Raw genomic sequence first — 22049 nt, 5'->3', positions numbered from 1 at the left:
CTGCTCCAGAAGCAAATTGAAGTCTACCCTGGAGATAGGCACAGAAGGTTGTTCATTTATTCTCTTTTCTGTCACTGTTTTCTCCTTTCCCATCTCCTCTGTTCTTTTGTGTTTCTGTTTGCTTGATTTGTTTTTGAAATAGAGCTTCTCGTTTTAGTGTCAACTGCTACTTTAAAACACTACGTACCCTAACTGGGTGTAGACCCATATGGTCAAACTCAATCTCCTCTGCCCACACCAGAAGAAGGCACACTCTTCCAGGGATAAGTCATGCCTTTCACTGTCAGCTACAGCTGAGAGCTGAAATTTTAGCAGGGGTGCTCACTTAAGAGGGTTTATCAGTCTTGCAACTTTTTTTCTGAAATTCTCAAGCAGATGTTTTAATGCCCTGAGGAAAACAGCTTTAAAAAAAGAGCTGGTGATGAATAGTGCAAGAGCAGCAGAGGAGGTTAAGAAGAATGAGCCCATCACAGTCACATTAAAAGAGCTCTGAATATTTAGCAAACTAGGAATAAGACACCCAGGTCCTCTCTACCAGCAGCACTCACCCCACACCCACATCACACCTAAAATCAAGACAACGGTCAAATCTATTGAAGATGAAGGAAGCCCTCGCTGAGTCCTCTTGGGTCACTCAGGTCATATAGAATTACCCCTGACAACAGAAGTAGCTCTGACAGGGGCACGGAGGCCCTGACATTAATTCAAAGGGAGCTGGAGCTACACCCTGAGAGGCCCCACCCCGTGCTGCCTCCAGCCAAAAATCCCCATTGTTTCCTCTTTGCTGCAAGCTGAGCGCCCCACTGGAATGTGGCTCAGGACAGAGGGAGCCAGGTCTGAGCTTGCAGACAGAGCCATGTCACTCAACCAGGGACTTGGGGGCCTCTCTCAGGCAAAGGTGAATAGATTGCAGTGACTTCTGGTCAGGGATTGCAAAGAAAACTCAAGACTGTCAGGGGGAGACAGGCAAAGATTGAAAGACAAGGAGAACACAAAAAGAAGGACATAGAGACCTACAGACAAACAGACACCCATATGGGAGAGAGAAGGGGATATTAAGAGTAAACAGAGCCAGTATGATAGCACACGCCATTCTACCAGCACTCTGGGAAGATGAGGCAAGAGGATCACAAGTTAAAGTCCAGGCTGGGTGACTTATTCAGGCCCTGTTTCAAAATTAAAAAATAAATAAAATAAATAAAATAAAATAAAATAAAATAAAATAAAATAAAATAAAGAAGGGTTGGGGATGTTGCTTTGAGTTCAATTCCCAGTACATAAAATACACACATATATACATACATATATGCATACATAGAAAAGGAGAAAATGCCACTGAAAACAATGTACCGGAAAGAGAAGCAACCAAAGAAAAAGTGGGGATGAAGAGGAACTTGACGAAGTAAAAAGAAGCAGCAGACCAGGTGGGGAGGAGAAGAAAGAGAAGACTTCTGCATTCCTGGCCCAGCCATCACTCACCAGGGACTGTTTTCAGGAGTTCTCACTCTAGAAGAAACACCCATAAATCTTCCCTGAAACACGGATGGGAGCTCAAACTTGTGCCTTCATGTCGGACAGCTCTGTCTGCACCTGTCTTGCAGGGACTGTGAGAGCCAGGACCCTCTTCCCAAGGCCCACCTGCTGAGCTGGGCTTGCTCTGGGGTGTTGGGGAGGAGAAGGAGACTGAAGGAAGAGATTGGCTGAGAAACAACCCTGCAGGGGCCTGGAATTCCTACTAGTAAACGTGGTTAATGGATTAATCTAAGACATCCTGGACTCTAGAATACATGAGACATTGTAAATGAAATCTTATGATGCAATATTTTTATTAGCGAGCCTTAATATGTTTAAAGAATAAATGCTTTGCACTTCCTTCTTAGAATTAGATCGTTTGGGGATTAAAAGTTAAACAGGCATCGCCATAAATGTCAGTTCTATCAGCATTTATCGGCATCTGTTCAACAGCAGGGCCTGTTTCAGGCGACAGGGGACAGAGAAGGCAACACTGCTTCCCATCTCTCAGGGATCTCAAAGGTGACCCTCAAAGTGGACATGCTCTCCTCTGTGCTGTCCAGTACAGCAGCCCCTGGCTACATCTTGGTACTACTGAAAACGAAATTAGTATTAATTGAATAAAAATAAAATTTAGCTCCTTAGTCCCTTAGTCAATCTAGATACTGTTTGAGAGTTACAGAGTGCTTTTTGGACTACTGGACCCTGCATGTAGATGATAAGAGATGGAAATCAGTATTTTAATGTAAGAAGGGGCCTGAAGAGATTCATAAATAAAGTTTCCTGGATAAACTACTGCAAGGCTAAATTAGAGAAGGAAAGAAGGAGGAATGGAACTTTCTGTGAAGGAAGAAGCCAGTAGGTTCCCACGAGCAGAAATACACGTGAACAAGAGCATCCTGACAGAGGAGACAGCTTGAAAAAGTCACACAGGTGGAAAAATACAGTTTTTTTGTGAGAGTAATAAAAGATATTTGGCTGAAGGGTGGTCATAGGAGCTGTGAGACAGAACAATAGTAAATTTGGACGTAGTCCTTAAGTAGAAGACTTAGATGCTGAGGAACTTGCTATTATTCCTGAGAGTAACAGGGAGCCATTGAAGACTCCAAGCAAAGGAGAAGCAAACTCTGGGAATGGTGCGTCAGGCAGCATATAGGATATTTACTTGGAGGGAAGGCACAGAAGCAGTACTGCAAGAGCCTAAGAGAGAGATGATATAACATGAGGAAGACAGGAAAAGGAGGAGTCGCTGCTGTTGGAATATAACATCGAAGGCTATATGCGAGCATCATATTGCCCAGATTGAGAATGACATCTAAAATTCCGTCACTGTGGAAGGCAGACCCCTGAAATCATTTCCAAAGCCAGTATCTCTGCAGGGGAAGAACCACCCCAGAAAGGTGAGTTTTCCCCCAATCATGTGTTAGCCCATTAACTTATACTGCGGCATCCTTTCCTCCACAGCCACTTCTATTGACTGTGCTCTCTCATCAGCCCCCGGGATGAGACCCTGGAGAATTGAGTAAAAGAAAGAAAGCAGAGAAAAGAGGAAAATGAGAGATAGAGAAGAGGTATTGAAAAAAAAATGCACTGGGAAGTCAAAACAAATTCCCAGCCATTCCTGCTGCAGAAGATTTTATGGGGCGAGACATCCCCAAAATGGGTTTTGAATTATACTCTGTACCTCATAAAGCACAGGAATCTTTGCAGCCCACACATACACACACACACTGTGCTTTCGTTACCTGCCCAGCCTTCCCCAGCAGGTAAGCATGCTGGGATATCCAGTGAAGGAGACAGGACACAGGGATGCTGTTCTGGGGCTTGCCTTCCGAAGCATCCTCCATCTCCTGGCTTTAGGTGTGGTAGTAGCCTTCTGTGGGCCTTGGCCTCCTTCTGGGCAATCAGAAAGCTGGTGTGGATGAAGCCAGACAGCCCAGGAGTTCTAAACCTGGCTCATCTGGAGAACTGGTGGGAGGACAGGTGGAGTTTCAGAGAGCCCCTGTAAAACTGTGTGTAAGTATGGGAAGGGACATGCAGTGAGGGAAAAATCTCTGCTCAGGTGTGGGCACAGAGAGAAAATGTTTATTATTCTTTTCACAAATATGGAAAAAGAACTACCTCTGAGCAAAGAAGTAAGTAGAATACACGTGGCACTCTGGAAGTCAGTGTAATATGAGATTTAGCAGCAATTCTCACCTGCTGTGTAGCCCATACCGGGTCCCTTCAATATCCATGCTACAGTTTCCCTTTGCACAGTGCTTTGAGGCCTCCCTAAGAAAGCCACCCAAATGCCAAAGGACATCAGAAGCAATTGCTCTGGAGTCCTAAAATGGGCCACGAACTCTAAGAGTCCAGTGACTTAAGTTTCTGACTCATCTCTGGGATACAGTGCCCTCATTTTGAAATCAGAGTTGTTGGCAAAATGATATCAACAGTTCAACCACTGAGACGTGAATGCCTCCGTGAACCGGAAACACCTGTATATTTCACAGCTTTTAGCCAGCCTCCTCTCCACCCACTGCTGGATCAGCCTGTGCATGACATGGTATCTGCAGAGCGTCCTGGGCTAGCAAACCACACACCAGCAAAGTCCTTCTTCAGGACTCTGTGGACTTCACTACCAGTTGTGGTGCATTTTTAGAGGAAGCCAGTTCGCTTTCCAAACCTGTTCATGCTCGATGTGCTTCCTATAATTTCCAAACTTAATGTAAGAGTGTCTAAATTAAAACTTTATGAGCATCCAAAGAAAATGGTTTCTATAAGGACTGCGCTGATTTTAGCCTTAAAGAAAAGTCACTTAAATATTGCTATTGCGTTAGGTCAGGTGCGGCAGCTATAAAAATTTAGAAAGAAATCATAAAACTCTAGAAGAATTACTTGGCAAGCAGCTCTAAGCTCTCAGTCTTCTTTAATGAAACCAGCACTGGAGATCATATTTGGTGCATTATGTGTATGGTTTATGTAAGAAAAATGGCATGGAACACTCATCAGCTGACCTGGACTCAAAGAAGAGGCGTTGGGCCTACATCCAAAAATTGGCAAATGTATGGACAGTTATGTATCTTAAGTTAAAACGCAATGTTTAAGGTACATCTATATTTTTTTTATGATTCTCTGCTTTAATAGACTTTCTACTAACTCACCAACTGCCAATCCAAATGGCCTCAGAGACAGGGGTTTCTAGGGGAAGCAACTCAACCTAAAACCGGGTAGCCTTCTCCCCAACAGTCTGTTTCTTCACTCGAGTGAGAAGTTCAAAGAAGAAGTGCTTTACCAATCCTGTCAGATCCCACATCAGAAAGAAAGAAATAGCTGGGTGTGGTGGTGCAAACCCATAATCCCAGCCCTTGGGAGGTTGAGATAGGAGGATTGTTGTGAATTTGAGACCAGCCTGGGCTACAAAGTAAGCTCAAGGCCAGGCTGAACTGCATAGCAAGACCCTGTCTCAAAAAGACAGACAGACAGACAGACAGACAGAAAGAAAGAAAGAGAGCAATACCTGCTCCCAACTCATTGTGATAACTGTTCCCTTTCTATCATCCCTCTTGTCTACGGCCATACCACCTGAGACGCACCTGATCTCATCTATCATCTCTCTTGCTCAATGTTCAGTTTTTTCTTTTAGTTCTCTGGACACACACAAAAAGAAAAAAACACCTGCCCCTCTGTCTCTCTTCTTTTTCTCTCCCTCTCTCTTACACAGATCTGTATGTACGTATACATACAGATGTATGGTTTTATACATATGTATAGGTGAATGGAGGTAGATATGCATCATATATGTATACAACTACATGCGTGTGTCTGTGTATAAGGGAGCAACAGTAAATAAGACTCTCTCAGAGCTATAGGAAATGTTTTGATAGTTTCTTATGTCTGGGTGCATTCAAGATGGTTGTGTAAAGCTGGCTTAATATTAAATATAAAATGGGCTTCCTTCAACCATGCAAACTCTGTAAAACACAGCAGAAACATTAACCATCTTCTTTCCAATATATTGTATGTGCAGAACATGAATGCTATGATTTAGACAAGTTGCTGTGCATGCAAAATGACCCAAAATACAAACAGAGAGCAAAATAAAAGACAGACAATAGGAAACGGAGACAGATCTTTCTCAAAAGGGGAGCATGAGATGCAGGTAGGAGGCAGGGAGAAGAGGAAATGAAAAAAATCAAGGTGTGTTACCTACATGTACCACTCCACACAAGGAATGCAAATATCAAGTACTACAAACATGTACCAATAAAACTTTTTAAAAGTTATTTTGAAGATTCTGCTCAAATTAAGTTAGTCCCTCAGTGTGACAGATAGATAAAGGTAGAGCATCTCTTTAGCTGAAGTACAGAGCAACTCGTACTCCTGGGGTCATTATGGAATCCAGTTTAAAAGCCACTGACCAAGAACCGTGCAGAGTAAGCTGGGATGAGCCACTTCCCCTTCAATGTCCCATCAAAGGTGGCCCTTCAGGCACATGTGGATTCCACATTCTACAAGAGGCCCAGCAAGCTGTTTATTATGACCGCCTCCTGGGAATGAATTTGAGCAGCGGAGAGACTGACATTTTTTCCTTTATAATATTTGTGAATTACACGAATCTGTTAAAACAAGCTCACATTTCTTTTGTGAAAATGAAAACTTAAGGTTAGAAATTCAGTAAAAATGCACATGCTAGCTGCCAGAGTGATGGCTATGCAAAAGAAATTATGCTAAGAAAGCTTACAAATTAGCAAGAGAGATGGAGAAAAATAATCACAGCATCCCTCACAAAATAGGGACTGTATGGAATATAAAAAAGACTGGGAAAATATCCACTCCTAGAAGCCAGGAAAATGGTCTTAGAAGCAGTGAAGCCACATTCAAGTGGGACCCTGAAAGAGGGTAGTTAAGAAGAAGAAAGACTTTTCTTCCACCCAAAGATTTGTTTAGCTCACATAAAATATTTTTATTATTTAGCTCTAGGATATTTGTTTGATTCATTTTTGCAGTTTTATTATCTTTTCTGAAATTCTACAACATTTTCACAATTACATTAAATGTCTCCTGAAAGTTTCTGAACATATTCATACAAATATATATGTGAAAAAAATTTGACGATTAATTTGGCATGATTTGAATTTTAGAGGGCCATCTGTATCTCTGAGCTTGAGCTGGTCAGTGTTTCCCAATGTAATACATGAAAGATAAATTTAGGCAACACCCAAATGACGTTTTTTATTTCGATAGTTACATACTTATACAGGTAATCTTCAATTTATAGTATTTTTCTGAAGTTCTATTCATGACAGTGATCAAAGTTTCCTTTTCAAAATATAGCTAGACCTATTTACTACATGACCTTGCATAATAGACTTGATCTCTCTGAATGGCTATTTCTTCACCCATAATATGGGGATACTAAAAGTACTCATGGAACGGTTCTGTGTAAATCAAAAGGTATAAAAATATTATTATCCCAATAGATTGGAATTTCCCTGCAAATCTGTGCCCCCAAGGACCCATAGCACAGGGTCTGAGTGGGAGAGATGATAGATGAGATCAGGTGCGTCCAGGGTGCATAACGGCTACAGTGGCTCAGCTCCAGGCAAAGAAGGGTTTGCGGTGAACTGGTTTAGTCTAGGGAGAATGAATAAAATTCATCACCCATGCTAACACAGACTGATAGTGACTGACGAGGCCTTGCACCAAAGAGGAATCTGAGACTGTGATTAGGGGACTGATTAGCAACATCTTTCATGAATACAGAAGTAGAGAGTAACGGTATGATCACACATGCTTTCTGTTTATTCATTCACTTGTGTATTCTTTCAACAAACATTTATTGAGCACCTACTATATGATGAGCACAGCTCCAGGCTCATGGGATTAAGGCAGTAACCAGCCTGGATTAGTTCTCTTTTTTTTTATTTTTTCACTTTAAAGAGAATTTTAAAAAATGACAAAATAACAACGTAGACAAAAACAAAACAACATAAAAGTGATACAAAATTTAAAAACAATATGATAAGAATTAACAATGATTGTTATATTACACATTATTATCTTCAACAAAGTTGCTCAGATTATCAGATGTAAGAATGAAAGATGGATCAAACCATTAAAGAGAATAAAAAATAATTTAAAAATTAGAAATGATACAAAGCTTCACTAAATAAGATGGTAGGAATTCACCAATGGTTGTTGTATTGCATATTGTTATCTTCAAATTAGTTTTTCAGATTACTGGATACAAGCATGCAAACTGATCAAAACAATTAAGCATTAACTGTTCCTTTCAATAAACCATTAGACATCAGCAGTACAATTATCCCAGCTATCCTTCTCTATATATTTTCCCTTACTTCTTTCTTTTTCTCTTTGCCCTTATCCCAGTTGTTCTTTCTTTTAAGCAGTTTCTTTCCCTTTCATAATATCTATTGTACATGTTGAATTTTATTCACTCTTCCAGGTTCTTACACTAGGGAGACAATATGATGTTTACACATGTAGGTCCAATTTATTTCACTTATGCGTATGGTCTCTAGTTGCATCCATTTCCCTATAAAAGCCTTGAGTTTATCTTTTTTTATAGCTGAGTAATACTCTATTGTATAAAAATATCACATCTTTTTTACCCATTCCTCAGTGGATAGGCTTTTGGGCTGTGTCCAAGATTTAGCTATGACAAACTATGCGGCTATAAACATGAGCGCACATATATCGCTGTGGTATGATGTTTTTAATTCTTCTGGGAAAATACCCAGAAGGGGAATAGCTGGGTTAAGTGGCACATCTAGTCCTAATTTTGTGAGGAATCTCCACACTGATTTCCACAGTCGTTTCACCAATCAGTTGTAATCATCAATGTAAACAGTCTCAATTCACCAATCAAGAGGCAGATAGGCAGAGGGGATCTGGATTGTTTCTTGTCTCTCAGGTGTAGTCCAGTCTTCCCCAGTGTTCTGAAGGACAGCCCACTCTGACAATCGCTTAATCCTGACTGAGGTTCAAAGAGGGCCTGTCATTCATCTGAAGTCACGAAGCAAGTTAATGGCAGAAACAGAGCTAGAATCCCAGGTGCTGGCTCCCCACGCAGCCCAGCTGTGCATTCACCAGACCTGTGAAACCAGTTTGGCTTTCTGAGCTCTGCAGAAGCCCTTTCAGGCCCAGCCTTCCCACCAACTGTCCCTGGGGGAAAGGAGGACCCCAACCTGCTGTTCCTTGCCTGGAAGCTGGGAGGCAGGTGAATGGGGGGCGCTCCCTAGGGGCCTCTGGAGTTCAGAGAGGTATTTTAAAGAGGTGAAGAGAACAAGGAGGAGAGAGAAAAGAAGGAGGGAGGGACAGTAGGAAGCCCTATTGTAGGCAGACAAGTAATTGGTTACCTGGACTGGTCAGCTTTGCTAGTCTCTCTCTCTGGAGGAGGTTAAAGAAAGAATTGAAGAAAGATCCCTAATAAATTAGTGTGAGACTGGGTTTCAAAACCCCACTCACATCTGTGTTCAGAGTAAAGGGTTTGATCTTCAGAAGCCCCAGGAAGGATGCAGAGTGCAAAAGGAGGCAGTTGGCTTTACTCAGAGGCAGCCCTAGCCTCAGAAGACCCCTGAGGGAGCTCTTCTCTCCCTCCAGGGCTCCCGCTATGCCCAGAGAGCTGAGAAGAATTTCACAGATCCCTTGGCTTGACTTCATCACATTAGAGATGGGGAACATTCCAGAGAGGAAAAGAGCCTGGACTGTGCAATCCTGCAGAGCTGACACCCACTCTCCTGCCTTCCCTCTCCAACCCTCTCTACCACATTACCTTGCCCTGGTTTCCAGGAGGGCTCTACCCACAGGACTGCCTCCGAATTGTCCAGCTCCAGAGAAGGTGGGAAGGGGCTGGTACCACAGACTAAAGTACCAGCCTACTTACTTTTGCCAATTTAACAAACACATTTATTAAATGCCAGGTATTTCTGTACATGCTTTAACACTAGCTCCTCCTGATGTAACAAGCAAAAGAACATCCCAAGGTAGGGGTCCCTCTAAGATGATATTCACAAACTGTCACCCTCATTCCTACCCATTTTCTCTGGAGAAAATATCTACTCAACACCTACTGTGCAATGTGTCCTGAACTACAGCGCTCAGGGAGCATGGAGCTACCATTCAGAAGCTCTCAGACAAAGGCTTTTAAAAATAAATGGGACTGAAAGCCACTGGGAAGGGAGGTGTACCGGGTGCTGCTTTGGCAGGGATGACCTCCTGGACGTAGTAATATTTGAGTTTCATGGGCAAAGGAGAAAGGAGTGGAAATGAACTCACAGGAGAAAGCACATTATTTAGGATTTTGAAGACCCCAAAAGGGAATTAGGATTTTATCCTAAAAGCAGTAAGAAGCAATTACAGGTTTTGTACAGGGGGAGTAGCAAGATCTAATTTGCTTTGGGGAAAAGATTACTCTGGCTACTGGATGGAGCAGGGATTGGCAAGCTTTTTCCATAAAGAGCAATTAGTGAATGTCTTAAGCTTTGCAGGCCAGACGCTCCATGGCAGAGCATCATCAGCAACAGACAGCGCAGAAACAAATGTCCGTAACCTTTATTTATGGACACTGACATCAGAGCTCCCTGGAATTGTCACATACTACAAAATATTATTCTTCTGATTTTTGTGCTTGCTCTGGCAGCACATATACTGATTCTTTAAGTTAATTGGCTTTGGGCCATATAAAAATAGGCAGAGGGCTAGATTTGGCCATGGCATAAAGAATAGATGGGAGTTGGAGAAGCCATAAGGGAGACCAGTCAGGGGGCAGGTGTGAGAAAGGACGGGTGGCTTGGACAAAGGTGATGACAGCGTGTGTTATAAGAAATGAATTTTAAATGTCATTTTAGAAGGAAAATCAAGGAGACTGGCTGACAAAAAAATGATGAGAGGCAAAGGAAAGGAGGGAAGGTGACTCCGGCTTTTTGATACTTGGCTGAATAACAGTGGGGTTTTCTGCAATGGGGAAATGTGGGAAAAGCAAGCTGAGAAGGTAGAACAAACACCAGGAGTGTCTCCCAGACAGAGAGAGATACGCAGGGTCCCTGGGGGATTCCAGATACCACACAGGGTGAGGATGCTGAGCCAGATTTGAATTTCAGATAACCAGTGAGGCATCTTTAACATCAATATGCCTCAGATATTACACAGGGCATTCTTACACCAAACACATGTTTATTATTTATATGAAATTCAGGTTTCACTGGGCAGCCGATGGTTTTACGTGGGCCATGTGACCATCATTCCAGGGAGGCTGGGGATTCAGGAAGAAGAAATCTAAACTGGAAGGAATGAAGATAAAGTTTCTCGGGGCAGGCAATGGCTAAGTCAAATGGATCAGAGACAGAAAAACATTCCAGAAAGACAAACAGCATTCTCATTCCAGGGTCAGGAAAGTGCAAGGTACAATCCTGGAAGTCATGAGTGAGGCTAAAACCTCCACTACAAAAGGTACATCAGAGCACGGAGGTGCACAGCGGACACGTCCCAAAGGTCCTTCCCTGAGAATACGCCAAAGACTTGGTACACTTCTTAAAGCGCAGATTCCAAGGCCTCATTTGGGTGCCTCAGCAGTTCCAGCCTTGAGAAACCTGGCCGCTCAAAGGTGATTCTGAAGAAGAGCTAATTTTAGAAAAGACTGAGCTAAATAATCTGGGACTTTCCCCAGCTACAAATCCCAGGAGCCCAGGAAATTGCGGCTAGCTCTGAAAGTCTTGAAAAGAGTACTCCAGGTAATCAGAGCAGAGGCAGCGTACAGTGAGCGCTCCATCTCCCACGGGGGCTTCCTCCAGTGGCGCTCTGTCTGCCTGGAGAGCGGAAAAGGTCAAGAATGCTAATGAAAGCAATAGTCACCGTGTGCTGGGCACCCGGGTTCTCGTGGAGAGCTGTCTCTCAGTTCCTTGCAAATGGACCAGACATCTCCTTGTGCCTTTCCTTGCTGCCCCACCCGCTTCCCTCCTCCACCCACAGCCACCGCTGAAATGATTCCCCCCCAAATGCAGCTATTACTGTGACTGGAAATCTCTTTACTGCTGATTCTGCTAATGCAAATGTTCCTTCCCTTTTCAGCTGCTTGCAAAGCCACTCGTGACTTCCCTGGGTGCCTGAGAGTAAGGCTTTGTCAGCCAGCCACCACCAGAAGGGAGAGGAGTCTACCCCGCCTGCTACCCCAACACCCACCTGCCTTAAACTCAGTCTCTAAGCACTTCTCTGTCCAAACTGTCCTCAGACAACCCCAGCATTCTCTGCCCCTTTCTCCCAGAATAAGCCCAGATCAATGGTCAATTCCATCCATTTGTGCCTTGCTGAGGAGGCAGCAGAGAGGCATAGGCAGAAGGCACAGGAGTGGAAAGAGGGGGAAGGGAAAGGGAACTCACATTAATTATTTATTCATACCTTCACCTCTTTCCAAAAAAGGGATCCCAGGTGGCAAAAAGGCAGGGATCACAAAGTGTGCGCCAGACGCCGGGTGAAGTGCTTTGCATGCACTATTGCTGTGACAATCATGGGGCTCAGGAGAAGGAAAAACTGTGCGCAGTGCTAGGCACTGACTAAAATTTGGTTTACGAAGACCTCTCCAAAAGTAACTGTCACCAAAACCTAGAAAGGCAATGATGTTGTTTTCTTCACTTACTGATGGGCAAGTAGAGGCCCAGAGAACTGGCCCAGAGAAATGACATATGCAAGTCTAGAGTTATAACTTCAGACACGGGGCATGTGATCTTTGGGCCTTTGGTCCTGAGACCCGGCACTGTCCACTTTAGCACACTGACTCTCCATCAGAGCATACGGGCAAGGGGTTGCATTTTTGGATTAGCTGTATGACCTTGGAAAATGTTCTTCTCTCTGCAAATGGAGGAACTGTTCTGGATCTCTGAGGTATCATATTATGTAGATCTAATATTCCAGAAGGGTATCTACTATTTATTTAGATTTTTCTAGCATTATCATACATTTAATATTATTTTGTTTGTATAGCACGCATCCCATTTTCAAGCTGGGAACACTAAAGTTGTGCATTTCCCCTAAGGAGCATTAAAAGTCATCAAAATTCAAACTTAGAGTTGAGCAAATAGGGATAAGAGAGAACGCAAAGCCAAAGAGGAACAAAACCTCAGACGACAGATGCTCTGACCATCACTAGAAAGAGAACACTGAGTTTATGCAAATTTCTGCATGATCTACACCACACGTCCCCTAGCATAATGTTGTGTATTGTGTAAGATGGAAAATCCCTAGGGGATGGGAGGAAGGAAGGGAAATGGAAAGAGAAAGAAAGAATTAGGGGAGAAAAAAGAGGGAGGGCAGGTAGGAGGAAGGGAATAAATGCAGGAAGGTACAGAGGAAACCAAAAGGTCCCAGAAACATGGGAATCTGCTTGCCAAGTAAGTCTGGGGACAAGTAAAGATCTCTCTAGAATATGGGGCAAGGCGTGGTGCTCTCTCAGCAAATCATGAGCAAAGCAGGAATAGGTGCGGGGATTGGGGAGATGCTGAGTCAGCTCCTGGCATACAAAAAGGAAGTGCTCGAATTCACGGACCTATGAGGCTGTCACACCTGAAGTTCCTAACATCTGTAACTCCTTGGTCATAAGAACAGGAAGAGCCAAAGAGATGCAGAGTACAAGATATTGTCAAAGAGATGAACACTCGGAGAACCCTGGTTTTAGGCAGTGTACATAAAACACAGGGAACACAGGCTGGAGAACCACGCAGACCTGGGATTGGGACAAGCTGAGCCGTGTAACAGCTGTATGATCTTAATACATCTCTTCACTTCCCTGAGCTACACTGCTCACTGACAACACAGAATGAACCCTGTCAGTCACTCAGCATTGTGGAAATGATAACAGACATACCAGCATGACCCCAAGGGCATGGTAGACATTCCCAGATCATTGTTTTCCAGAATGATAAAGTCAGCCACTGTACACCTCTGAATTCCAGCTGTTTCTACGCCTGGCTGCCCAGCTGTCCTTCTCTTACATGGGAACAAGGTGCATTGGCCTATTGATCAGTAGAGCTGGCATCTCCTCCACCACTGACTTACTAAAGTGACCTTGACTTTCCCTTCTTTCCGTAGAAATATTCTGATTAGACGACTTCCTAAATTCTTTCCACTCTGACATTTAGTGATCCCAGGACCACTGTGTATCATGATTTCCCTGAACGTTCAGTGCCTCCTCGTTTGCCACAGTGCACAGACAGGTTCTAACCCCTTCTCTAGGTTCCAAGCTTCCCATGGGAAGGTCCTCTCCAGACCCCTCACACTTTCTTCTAGTTAACTTGGTCTCATTATCTATGCTACAAACCCCTTTCAGATAATTAGGAGATAGGAAAAGGTGGAAGAAACGATGGTGGGAGTTTAAAATAAGGAAGACTTCCTGGAAGGGCTGGCACTGTACTCATCCTTGAGGCAAAAGTAGGATTTCTACACCTCTCCCATTTTGCCCAGTATGGATTCTGGTATCAGAACTGGCAAACCCAGGGTACTGGTTTTCTAAGATCTATGATGGGCCAGACACAGGGTGAGTCGCCATGGCTCCAGACAGGAAGGGGACATGTTCATTTCATGGGGGTTGAGGGTAAAACAAGCAGCACAGGTAGGTGAAGAAACCTGCTCTCCTACTCTAAGCCACAGTCATTTCTCAGCAGAAGGCCTGAGTATGTCTGTCTCACTCCTCTACAGAGTAATCTATGATTCTGTTGAGATGGAAGTCAGATCTGGGTACACATTTGCTTAAAATCCTGCATAGTTCCCCACTGCAGTAAGAGCTGAAGCCTGATGGTTGTCTGTGCAGCCAGTGGTCTCCTTCCTCCACTCTACCCCAGCCCCACCAGCCATCTGCTGTCCTCTGCACAATCCAGCTGTGTCCCCACATAAGATCACTCTGGAACTGTTCTCTGCCTGGAATATTTCTTTCCTAGATATGTTCTTGGCTAACTCCTTCATCCTTGCCAAGTCTTAGTTCCAACTGCACATTCTCAATAAGCTCCTTTCACTCTAATGTCTGTAATACTAAAACTGATCTCATCTCCAACCTCCTGATTCTTCCCACTTTTTACTTGTTTCCTGTTCACAGAATGTATCATCTTTTCATACACTATACAATTTGCCTACTTAGCATGTTCATTGTTATTGCCTTGAATACTGACAACACATGGACAGGAACCCCTGTGCACACTCTGAGGAATAAAAGCTCTCTGAATCCTGGACTCCTTGTGTTTTTGTTTTCTGCTGTATTCTAAGTACCCAGAACAGTGCCTGGTACATCACAGATGATCCATAGCTCTCTCCAGGGAATGACTATCATTAAAATGGTCTTGATATTAACACTGGCACCATGACCCGGACTATTCAATGTTGGTGCAAAGAGGTCAAGAAAAATTTCCCAGGTAAACTAACACTTGGATCAGTCTTAAAATGTGAGGTGGGATTTTGCCAAATGGTGATGAGGCAGGTATAGGAGGAGAAGGAAATGTCCTTGATATAAGACAGTCTGGTGGAGTGTGATCTTGGACTACAGTGGGAAGTCTGAACTTCATCCAAAGAAACAGTGAGTGCTTTAAAAATGATCGCCATGATCAGATTTGGGCCTTTAATGAAATCCCCCTTCTGCAAATACAGAAGATAGATTAAAGATGACAAATCTAGAGGAAGGACAGACCACGGAGTTGACTGTTGAAATTGTCATGGACAGAAGAGTCGCCGAGCCCTCCAGGGGCTATTACAATGCAGGGGGAAAGGTGGGTCCTTCTCGTGCTTAAAACTCTAATGAAACATACTAGTCCCAGACTGGACTGCTCCTATGTTTTAGTATGCTGGTAAGGAAGCTAAAATATTTCAGGATTAAATTTCGTATTGTGTGGCCAGCACCCCTTTTCCATCCAAAAGATGGGTCTTCCAGGGAGCTATTCTCCAAGAGAACTACAGATAGTAGAACAAAGCCAGGGAAAGCAAGCAGCAAGGGCATACAGCAAGACCAGCCAGGCACTGCTGCCTGCCTCCTTCTGGGGTAGAGAGGCTGTATTCTCTGCTGCAAGGAAGGAAAACCAGCTCTCTCCTGCTATAGTTAATCTTCTGTTGCCACTAGCTGGTCAGTGTGAGAACGCGGGAAAGCATCAGCTCTGCAAAGGAAGCATTGTCCTGATGCTGCTGTACCTCAAGGTTAAACTCTACTCTTTCCTTCCTTTCCTGGAAGACAGTAGACTTCTTCCGCCCACCCGCAAAGGCAGCAAGAGTGAAAGTCAATGTGGATTCCTCTCCCCCTGAAAAAAAATCCATCAGCTCAGGTGCTTAGGACAGATTGGATTCAACCAGCTGGATACTTGGGCAGGCAACAAATTCAATTTCTGTATGGACATTTTCCTCCTTATATTTTTTTCCCAGGAGAAGCAGGAAAGATTAGCATCCATATAATGTTCAACTATGTTGAAAACAGTGAGATGTGTTCAATCCAGTGGCTCCTAGGGGAGGTTCCAGATTGTGATAAAAAAAAAAAATGGGCTTGAAAGCCACTGAGTTCAAATGTGAACTGTGGACACTTGAGCAGGTTCCTCCCTTCTATGGACTTCAATGTTAGTATATAAAATGGAAACAGTGGTGTCAATGCCCTCTGAGAGGCTGTGATGCTGGGAGCCCATCAAAGTAGGCAGTGGTAGTAATAGTTTCAGAACATTACCCACAAGGTCTCTTTAAGTTCCCACCACCCTCACCCACCTCCCTACAAATACACACACTCACACTGCCCAGCAGTAGACAGGACCTAGTGTACAACAAAGCAAAAAAATGAGAAGTAGGAGGCTCTGCCTGCCAGGAGCCTCACCAAACCTCCTGCCACACTTGCTGTAAATAATGATTATGAATGTGCTTGTGCCCTGAGAGCCCCGCTCAGGAAAACAATCAAGCTCTGGGTCACATCAAAGTTTGCACAACTCTGCTGTCTCATTGGTGACACTGACCCCGTCAAAACAGCAAATCTGGCTGGCTTAGTCTGAATCTGAGCCTTTGTAACAACTCAAATGAATCCTCCCTTCTCCCTGCCCCATTACCTTCTTAGTAACATAACACTTTCTGAGACCAGACAATGCATCTCTCTCTGCCCTAACTATTAAATAGGCTCCATCAGCTTTGAGCTGGCAGGACGTAGGACCATGGAGTGAAGGATGCAAGGGGGAAAAGCGAATAACATTCAGATCAGAGATCACTAAACACCTTACTCTCACCTAAAATCCTTATCTACAATATCCCAGAAGCCTCTAGATGAGACCTTAAAGTTTGAGGACACCCAAATACCTCATTAAATGATAAGAGACCTGCTGCCCAGGTGAGGAAAGTACAGGCAGTGTTTTAAATGTAGCTTGGTTCGGGGTCTCCCTCTCCTCCATCCCAACATCTCTCTCAAACATGCAACAGGGAATGTGGAACTGATGTTAATGAATATTCTTTGGACAGAAATCCCTACAGAAGACATGGCTTGCTACAATCTGTAACTAATTTTCTTCTCTTCAAATGAAGTGTCTCCATCTTCACAGTAAATCAGAAAGCATAAAGGGCACAAAGTTCAAATATATCCCAGGGCCTTGGTGCCTTCCCCAGTGTCTGTCTAAGAGCTCCAAGTGTCTGCTTCAATGCTCCATTTCTGCCCTGGATCTTAATACCATGAGGGGTCAGCACCATGGGGCTCTGGACAGCTCTGCAGGATCTCCTTTCTTTCATAGCGTTCTTGCTCTTTAGTCTTTGTATTAGCACAGTTGGAGAATGTTTAAGTGAGACGCCCATACGCTAATTCTCCTGATTGTATGTTGACATTTACAGGAGGCTTCTCTAGCACTCACGAGTTACTGTTTGTTGGCTAAACTCCCTGCTTCCAACAACTCTTCTGGCCAGGTGCCTGGTCCCTCTCTACTCCTGGATGCTTTCTCTTTGAGTACACATTTTTAGCTACACTTTAAGGAACTTTTGCTGGAGTGACCAAGTTGGCATTTCAGACTACATCTTTCTCTTCTACCAGGCAGATCAGGTTCTTGCAAAGAGCTTCCTTTTGAGACAGAGCATCAGGACACTGCCAGACCTACTCAGGCAGGTGGCTTTAAAGACACACTCTCTTCCCCAGATGCACAGCACACCCCTCTCCTGTTAAACTCACAAGGCAAAGCAAAGTATTAAGAAATGTGAACAATGAATGGTTACTCAATGGTACCACTTTCTCTCTCTCTTTACTGAATTAACGTAGATGGTAAACAATATGGCCTAGCCACTGTCAACCACAGGAGAAAGGATGACATTTCCCTACCTATGGGCATGAAAGCTAAACCCACAAGCAGACTCCGGGGCTGCCTGGTGGTAGATGAGGACCGAGTGACATGCAAGTTCACCCTCGCTGCCAGTTGCTGCTATTCAAAGCCTCTCTTTTCATTCTATCCTTTCCAACACCCCCATGGTCCTTGCAAAGGAAAACAGGCAGGGAGAAACAAGAGGAGCTAATCAGAGTCACAGAGGAGGCCAGGGCACTTCAAGTTCATAGAATCTTCACACCGAAGGATTATTTTAGGGCTCATCTGCCCACTCATATCACAGGACAAAGAACTGAAGCTTTAAAGGATAAATGGCTGGTTCAAGGTCACAGTGAGCCGGAGGGGATATTTCTAGATCCTCATGAACGTTAGGTTCCCAAACTGCATTTTTACATTCAATTTCTCCTCAATTTTTTTTTTTTTTAAATAAAACCTTCAATGCCTAGCTCAAGTTCTTTCTGGTCCACAATGTATCCTCAATTTTCTCCAAGTGTATAGAGACATCTTTCTTTCCTGGTGTTACAGAATATATCATCTCCATCACTTATTGGCCAATAGATAGAATGCCCTTTGATAGCCTCTGAGTCATGAAACTTTAAACTGGCAGTGTCATTGGAGATCATTTATCTCGTGTCCTGCTTTCAAATTGTCATCCTTCAGTTCAGCAATCCATTTGGAGAATGGTTCATGTCCTGTGGAGGATGATTCTTATGCTTCCCTGCTCAGCACCATGGCCCACACACATAGCATATTTTATTCATAATGCAAGTTTAAAAATTACCAATAAATTCAAATTTCAGTTCTGGGTCTACCGTTTTTTACTCAGTTTCATTTTCAACTATGTCCCTGACTTCTAAGAATGCTTTCTCATCTGCCAAATGGGAATAATAGTAGTGCCCACTCCATATATTTTATGTGAATTAATAATAAAAGGCAAGCATACAACTCTTAGCACCACTTTAAAGATTTAAGAACTGCTTGCTATTCCTTGGTCACTTTCAGGGAAACACACTTTGTCAATGTCATTGACTTATAATCAGAGTCTAAAGAAGAGACCCAAGCACAGAAACTTGAGGGACTCTTTCACATCTGAGAGAAACTTCCATCTACTTACAAGAGGTTGGAACCTGATAGGAAGAATAGACATATGAGAAGAAAGACACCTCAAGAAAGTCCTTTTCCTTCTGGGCATTAGAATAATGAAGACAATAATTCAAATAAGAGAGGCAGAACGCAGTGAGGCAGAGCCAAACAGGACGGTGACTTTGGCAAATGGGGATGGCAGGAAGGATGCTCAAAACGGATTTGAGGTCCCCCAAGTGGATTTAGCATAAAATGGAAAGTCTGCCTTTTACTTGTTGGAGAGATGTTTTACCACTAGCATCTCAAGGCAAGCCCCAAAGCATGGCAGCCTATCGGCAGACACCATCACCCCCTAGTGGTGGCACCACACTTCCCACTCCTGGCAGGGCCTGGGCCCAGACTGCACACCCAGCTGTGCCATCCCACCATCTACAAATTCCCTGAATGGACAAACCAGAAAGTCTCGCCTACCTTGCCAAAGACAAACACTACGCAAGATGTTTAAAAGGTCTGGAGATGGGCTGAGACTGTCTTGGGACCTCAGGAAATAGGTGAGCATAAATAACTAATTCTACCCTCCCCACTCACTGCTACCACCAACCTTCCTTGCCAACCAGCCTGGCCCTCCAAGAGCTTATTGTGCACTCCGTGTTTACATGCAAACAGTCGAAGACCAACACAAATAAAAAGCCCACGTCTCCCTACACAGCTCCTGCTATACCCTGCCATCTGGAGACTACCTCGCTAGCCAAGTCCCTGTGGGGAGCACTTGAGCTGGCAGTCCAGGGCGCTGGGGGGAGGAGGAGGAGGGAACCCAGTACTCCGTGTGCATCTGAAGGGCTGCATGGTGCCAAGGAGAGAACACCTGGCCACTCCAGGGGACAAACAGTCCCAGGCTGCCAGAGGAAACAGAAGTCTCCAAGCTCAAGGTAGGGGGAGGGGGAATGAAGGGCGTGTTTCAAGAGGACACATGGATCCTGGGGGATTCAAGACTTCTGGATTCTCAGGTTGCAAGGCATCCAGCCCCTTAAAAGCCAAAGGAGAAAATGGCAAGGACTGCTAACTCCAGGAATGTTGGGGCCTCGGTAGCTGGCTGGACCAGGTCCTCCACATCTTTGAGGAGTTCTTGGAATGCTCTGAGGTTCTCACTGCCAAGTCAGGCCACACTTAAGGGACGATTCCCTTCCCCCTCATTTGGAGGTCCATTTCCAGCCCCCACCCAGCTCTCAAGTCTTCCCAGAGTAGAGGGAACTACAGGACAGAGGGAGAAGGGTGGGATTGGAAGTAGTAGCACAGGACTACCTGCTGTGTGTCTGGCAGGATCCTGCACCTGCCAGTTACCTCGACCCCCGCCCCCAGTAGCAGCAACAGTAGAAACTCGCCCGAGGTTAGCTCAGGATTCTAAAGAACTCCACCTCTCTCCCTGGGACAGGGTAGCCCCGGAAGAGCACCTGGAAAAGGCTACTGCTCGTGTGTGTGTGTGTGTGTGTGTGTGTGTGTGTGTGTGTGTGGTATGTATAAGGCACGCCAGAAGCACCGCCACGGGAGTCCCCTAGACTTGCAAAGAGCTCTCCTGCCTAGCCTCGCCTCTCCGAAAGCTCAGCATTCTCAGGTTACAGCTGTCGGGAGAGCCCAGGGGCTGAAATCCAGAGGCTTAAACTGCAAGCCGGAGATGGCCCGGCACTGGCTCAAATCCCCAGAGCCCGCAGAAGGAGGAGGAAACAGGGGTGATCACAACAAGCTCAAAATACAGGGCTCCCAGGAGAGTAGAGTCTAGTCCACTAATTACTCTGCAGGGCTCATAGGGCGAGCAAGGAGTTAACCTCCGAGGTTTAAACTGGGATCACGAAGGCCCCTGTCCAACCTGGAGACGCTGCGCAGCCCAGTACAGCAGAGAAGGGCTCGGAGTCCCCCGCGAGGCCAGCGCCCTGCGGGCGGGCGCAGTCGTTGGCCAGACTCCGACAGCCAATCCGGCCCCGCGCCCCTAAGAGGGGAGGGGAGCGAGCGAGCAGCGAGCACGGGAGAGCTAAGGGGGAACAACATTTTTGTAAACGCTCTCCGAGATAATTAAGCTATCAATTACCCGGGTGGGAAATCAGCCGCGCTTCCCACAGTTCCACGGAAGGGCCGACTCCTCCGGGATTCGCGCCGGGAGTCAGCAGGCAGCCAGCTGCTGCCGAACTTTCTGATTAACTTTTCCGTCGGAGCCCCCTATCCCCACCCGTTTTCCCTCTCCTCCTCTGCCTTGCTTTTAAATTATTATGATTTAGCAGTCCAGTGAGTGAGCTGCGAGGACAAACCTGCTCCCTGCTGGGCGGAGGGCTGTAAGGAGAAGGCTACGGCGAAGGTGGAGGGAGCACCTAAAAGTAGGGACCTGGGGCGGAGAACCCGGTCCTCAGACACTACTCAGTCCACTGCAGCCCCATTTCACAGAAAGCCTAGCTGAGGCTCAGAGAAGCGAAGCAAGTCCAAGGTCACTCAGCTCATAAAGAACTCTAGCTTTTGCTGGCCGGGTTGCTGGACCCGGAGCTCCTCCGCTCTGATTCTGGGGGAAATGTGTGTGGAAAAGCAGAGCCCACACTCCCAGGCGAAAGTGAGGGGGCGGCAGCTGTGGGCGGACGGTGACCGCGCCGGATGCTCCCTGGGCAGCTAATCACCGATCCGGCTCTGGGAGGGGGCTGCCCCAGCCCTAATCCGAGCGCAGTCAGTGATTGGGGGTCTCCGGCGTCCGGGAGGGCTGGGGCAGAGCTCTGCCCTGGCCGGAGCGGCAGAGAGACCCGTCCCCGCGGCGCGATGGCACGCCCCCGGCTCCCGCGCTGCGCTCCGGGACCTCCGCCCCACTCTCCCTCGCAACCACCTGTGCGCCCTCCGGGCCGCTCCACTGCCCTTTGCCAATCCCACTCAGGGCAACCGGGGCGGGGACCCCCGGACGCCCCCACCAGTCCAGCCTCACTCGGGGTTCCCCGCTCCTCGGGCTCCCGAGTGCGTTGGCGCCCAGCCTTACCCAGGGTGAAGAAGGGCAGCTCGGTGTTGTCCAGGTCATCCTGCACCGCGATGCGCCCGGGCAGCTCGTTACGCACAAAGAGCAGGAGGCGCGACTCGGCGGCGGTGCCGGAGGAGCCCGCGGAGCCAGGGGACGCAGCGGCGGCGGCG

General features: G+C 45.6%; 1 protein-coding gene across 2 annotated transcripts in view; it reads right to left on the bottom strand.

Annotated features, from left to right (window-relative positions):
• Nucleotides 1–21967, bottom strand: part of Astn2 (astrotactin 2) — a 901354-nt gene extending 879387 nt beyond the window's left edge. For both annotated transcript variants that reach the window (XM_005382610.2, XM_013513260.1), the window contains exon 1: nt 21901–21967. The gene's annotated coding sequence lies outside the window, so the exon portion shown is untranslated. The remainder of the gene's footprint in view (nt 1–21900) is intronic.
• Between the last annotated feature and the right edge of the window lie 82 nt (nt 21968–22049).

This window comes from Chinchilla lanigera, unplaced genomic scaffold, assembly GCF_000276665.1.
Source record: "Chinchilla lanigera isolate Chin_1 unplaced genomic scaffold, ChiLan1.0 scaffold00018, whole genome shotgun sequence".
In the NCBI taxonomy this organism is placed as follows: domain Eukaryota; kingdom Metazoa; phylum Chordata; class Mammalia; order Rodentia; family Chinchillidae; genus Chinchilla; species Chinchilla lanigera.
The sequence above is the reverse complement of the archived record's forward strand: the minus strand, read 5'-3'. Positions and strand labels throughout refer to the sequence as shown.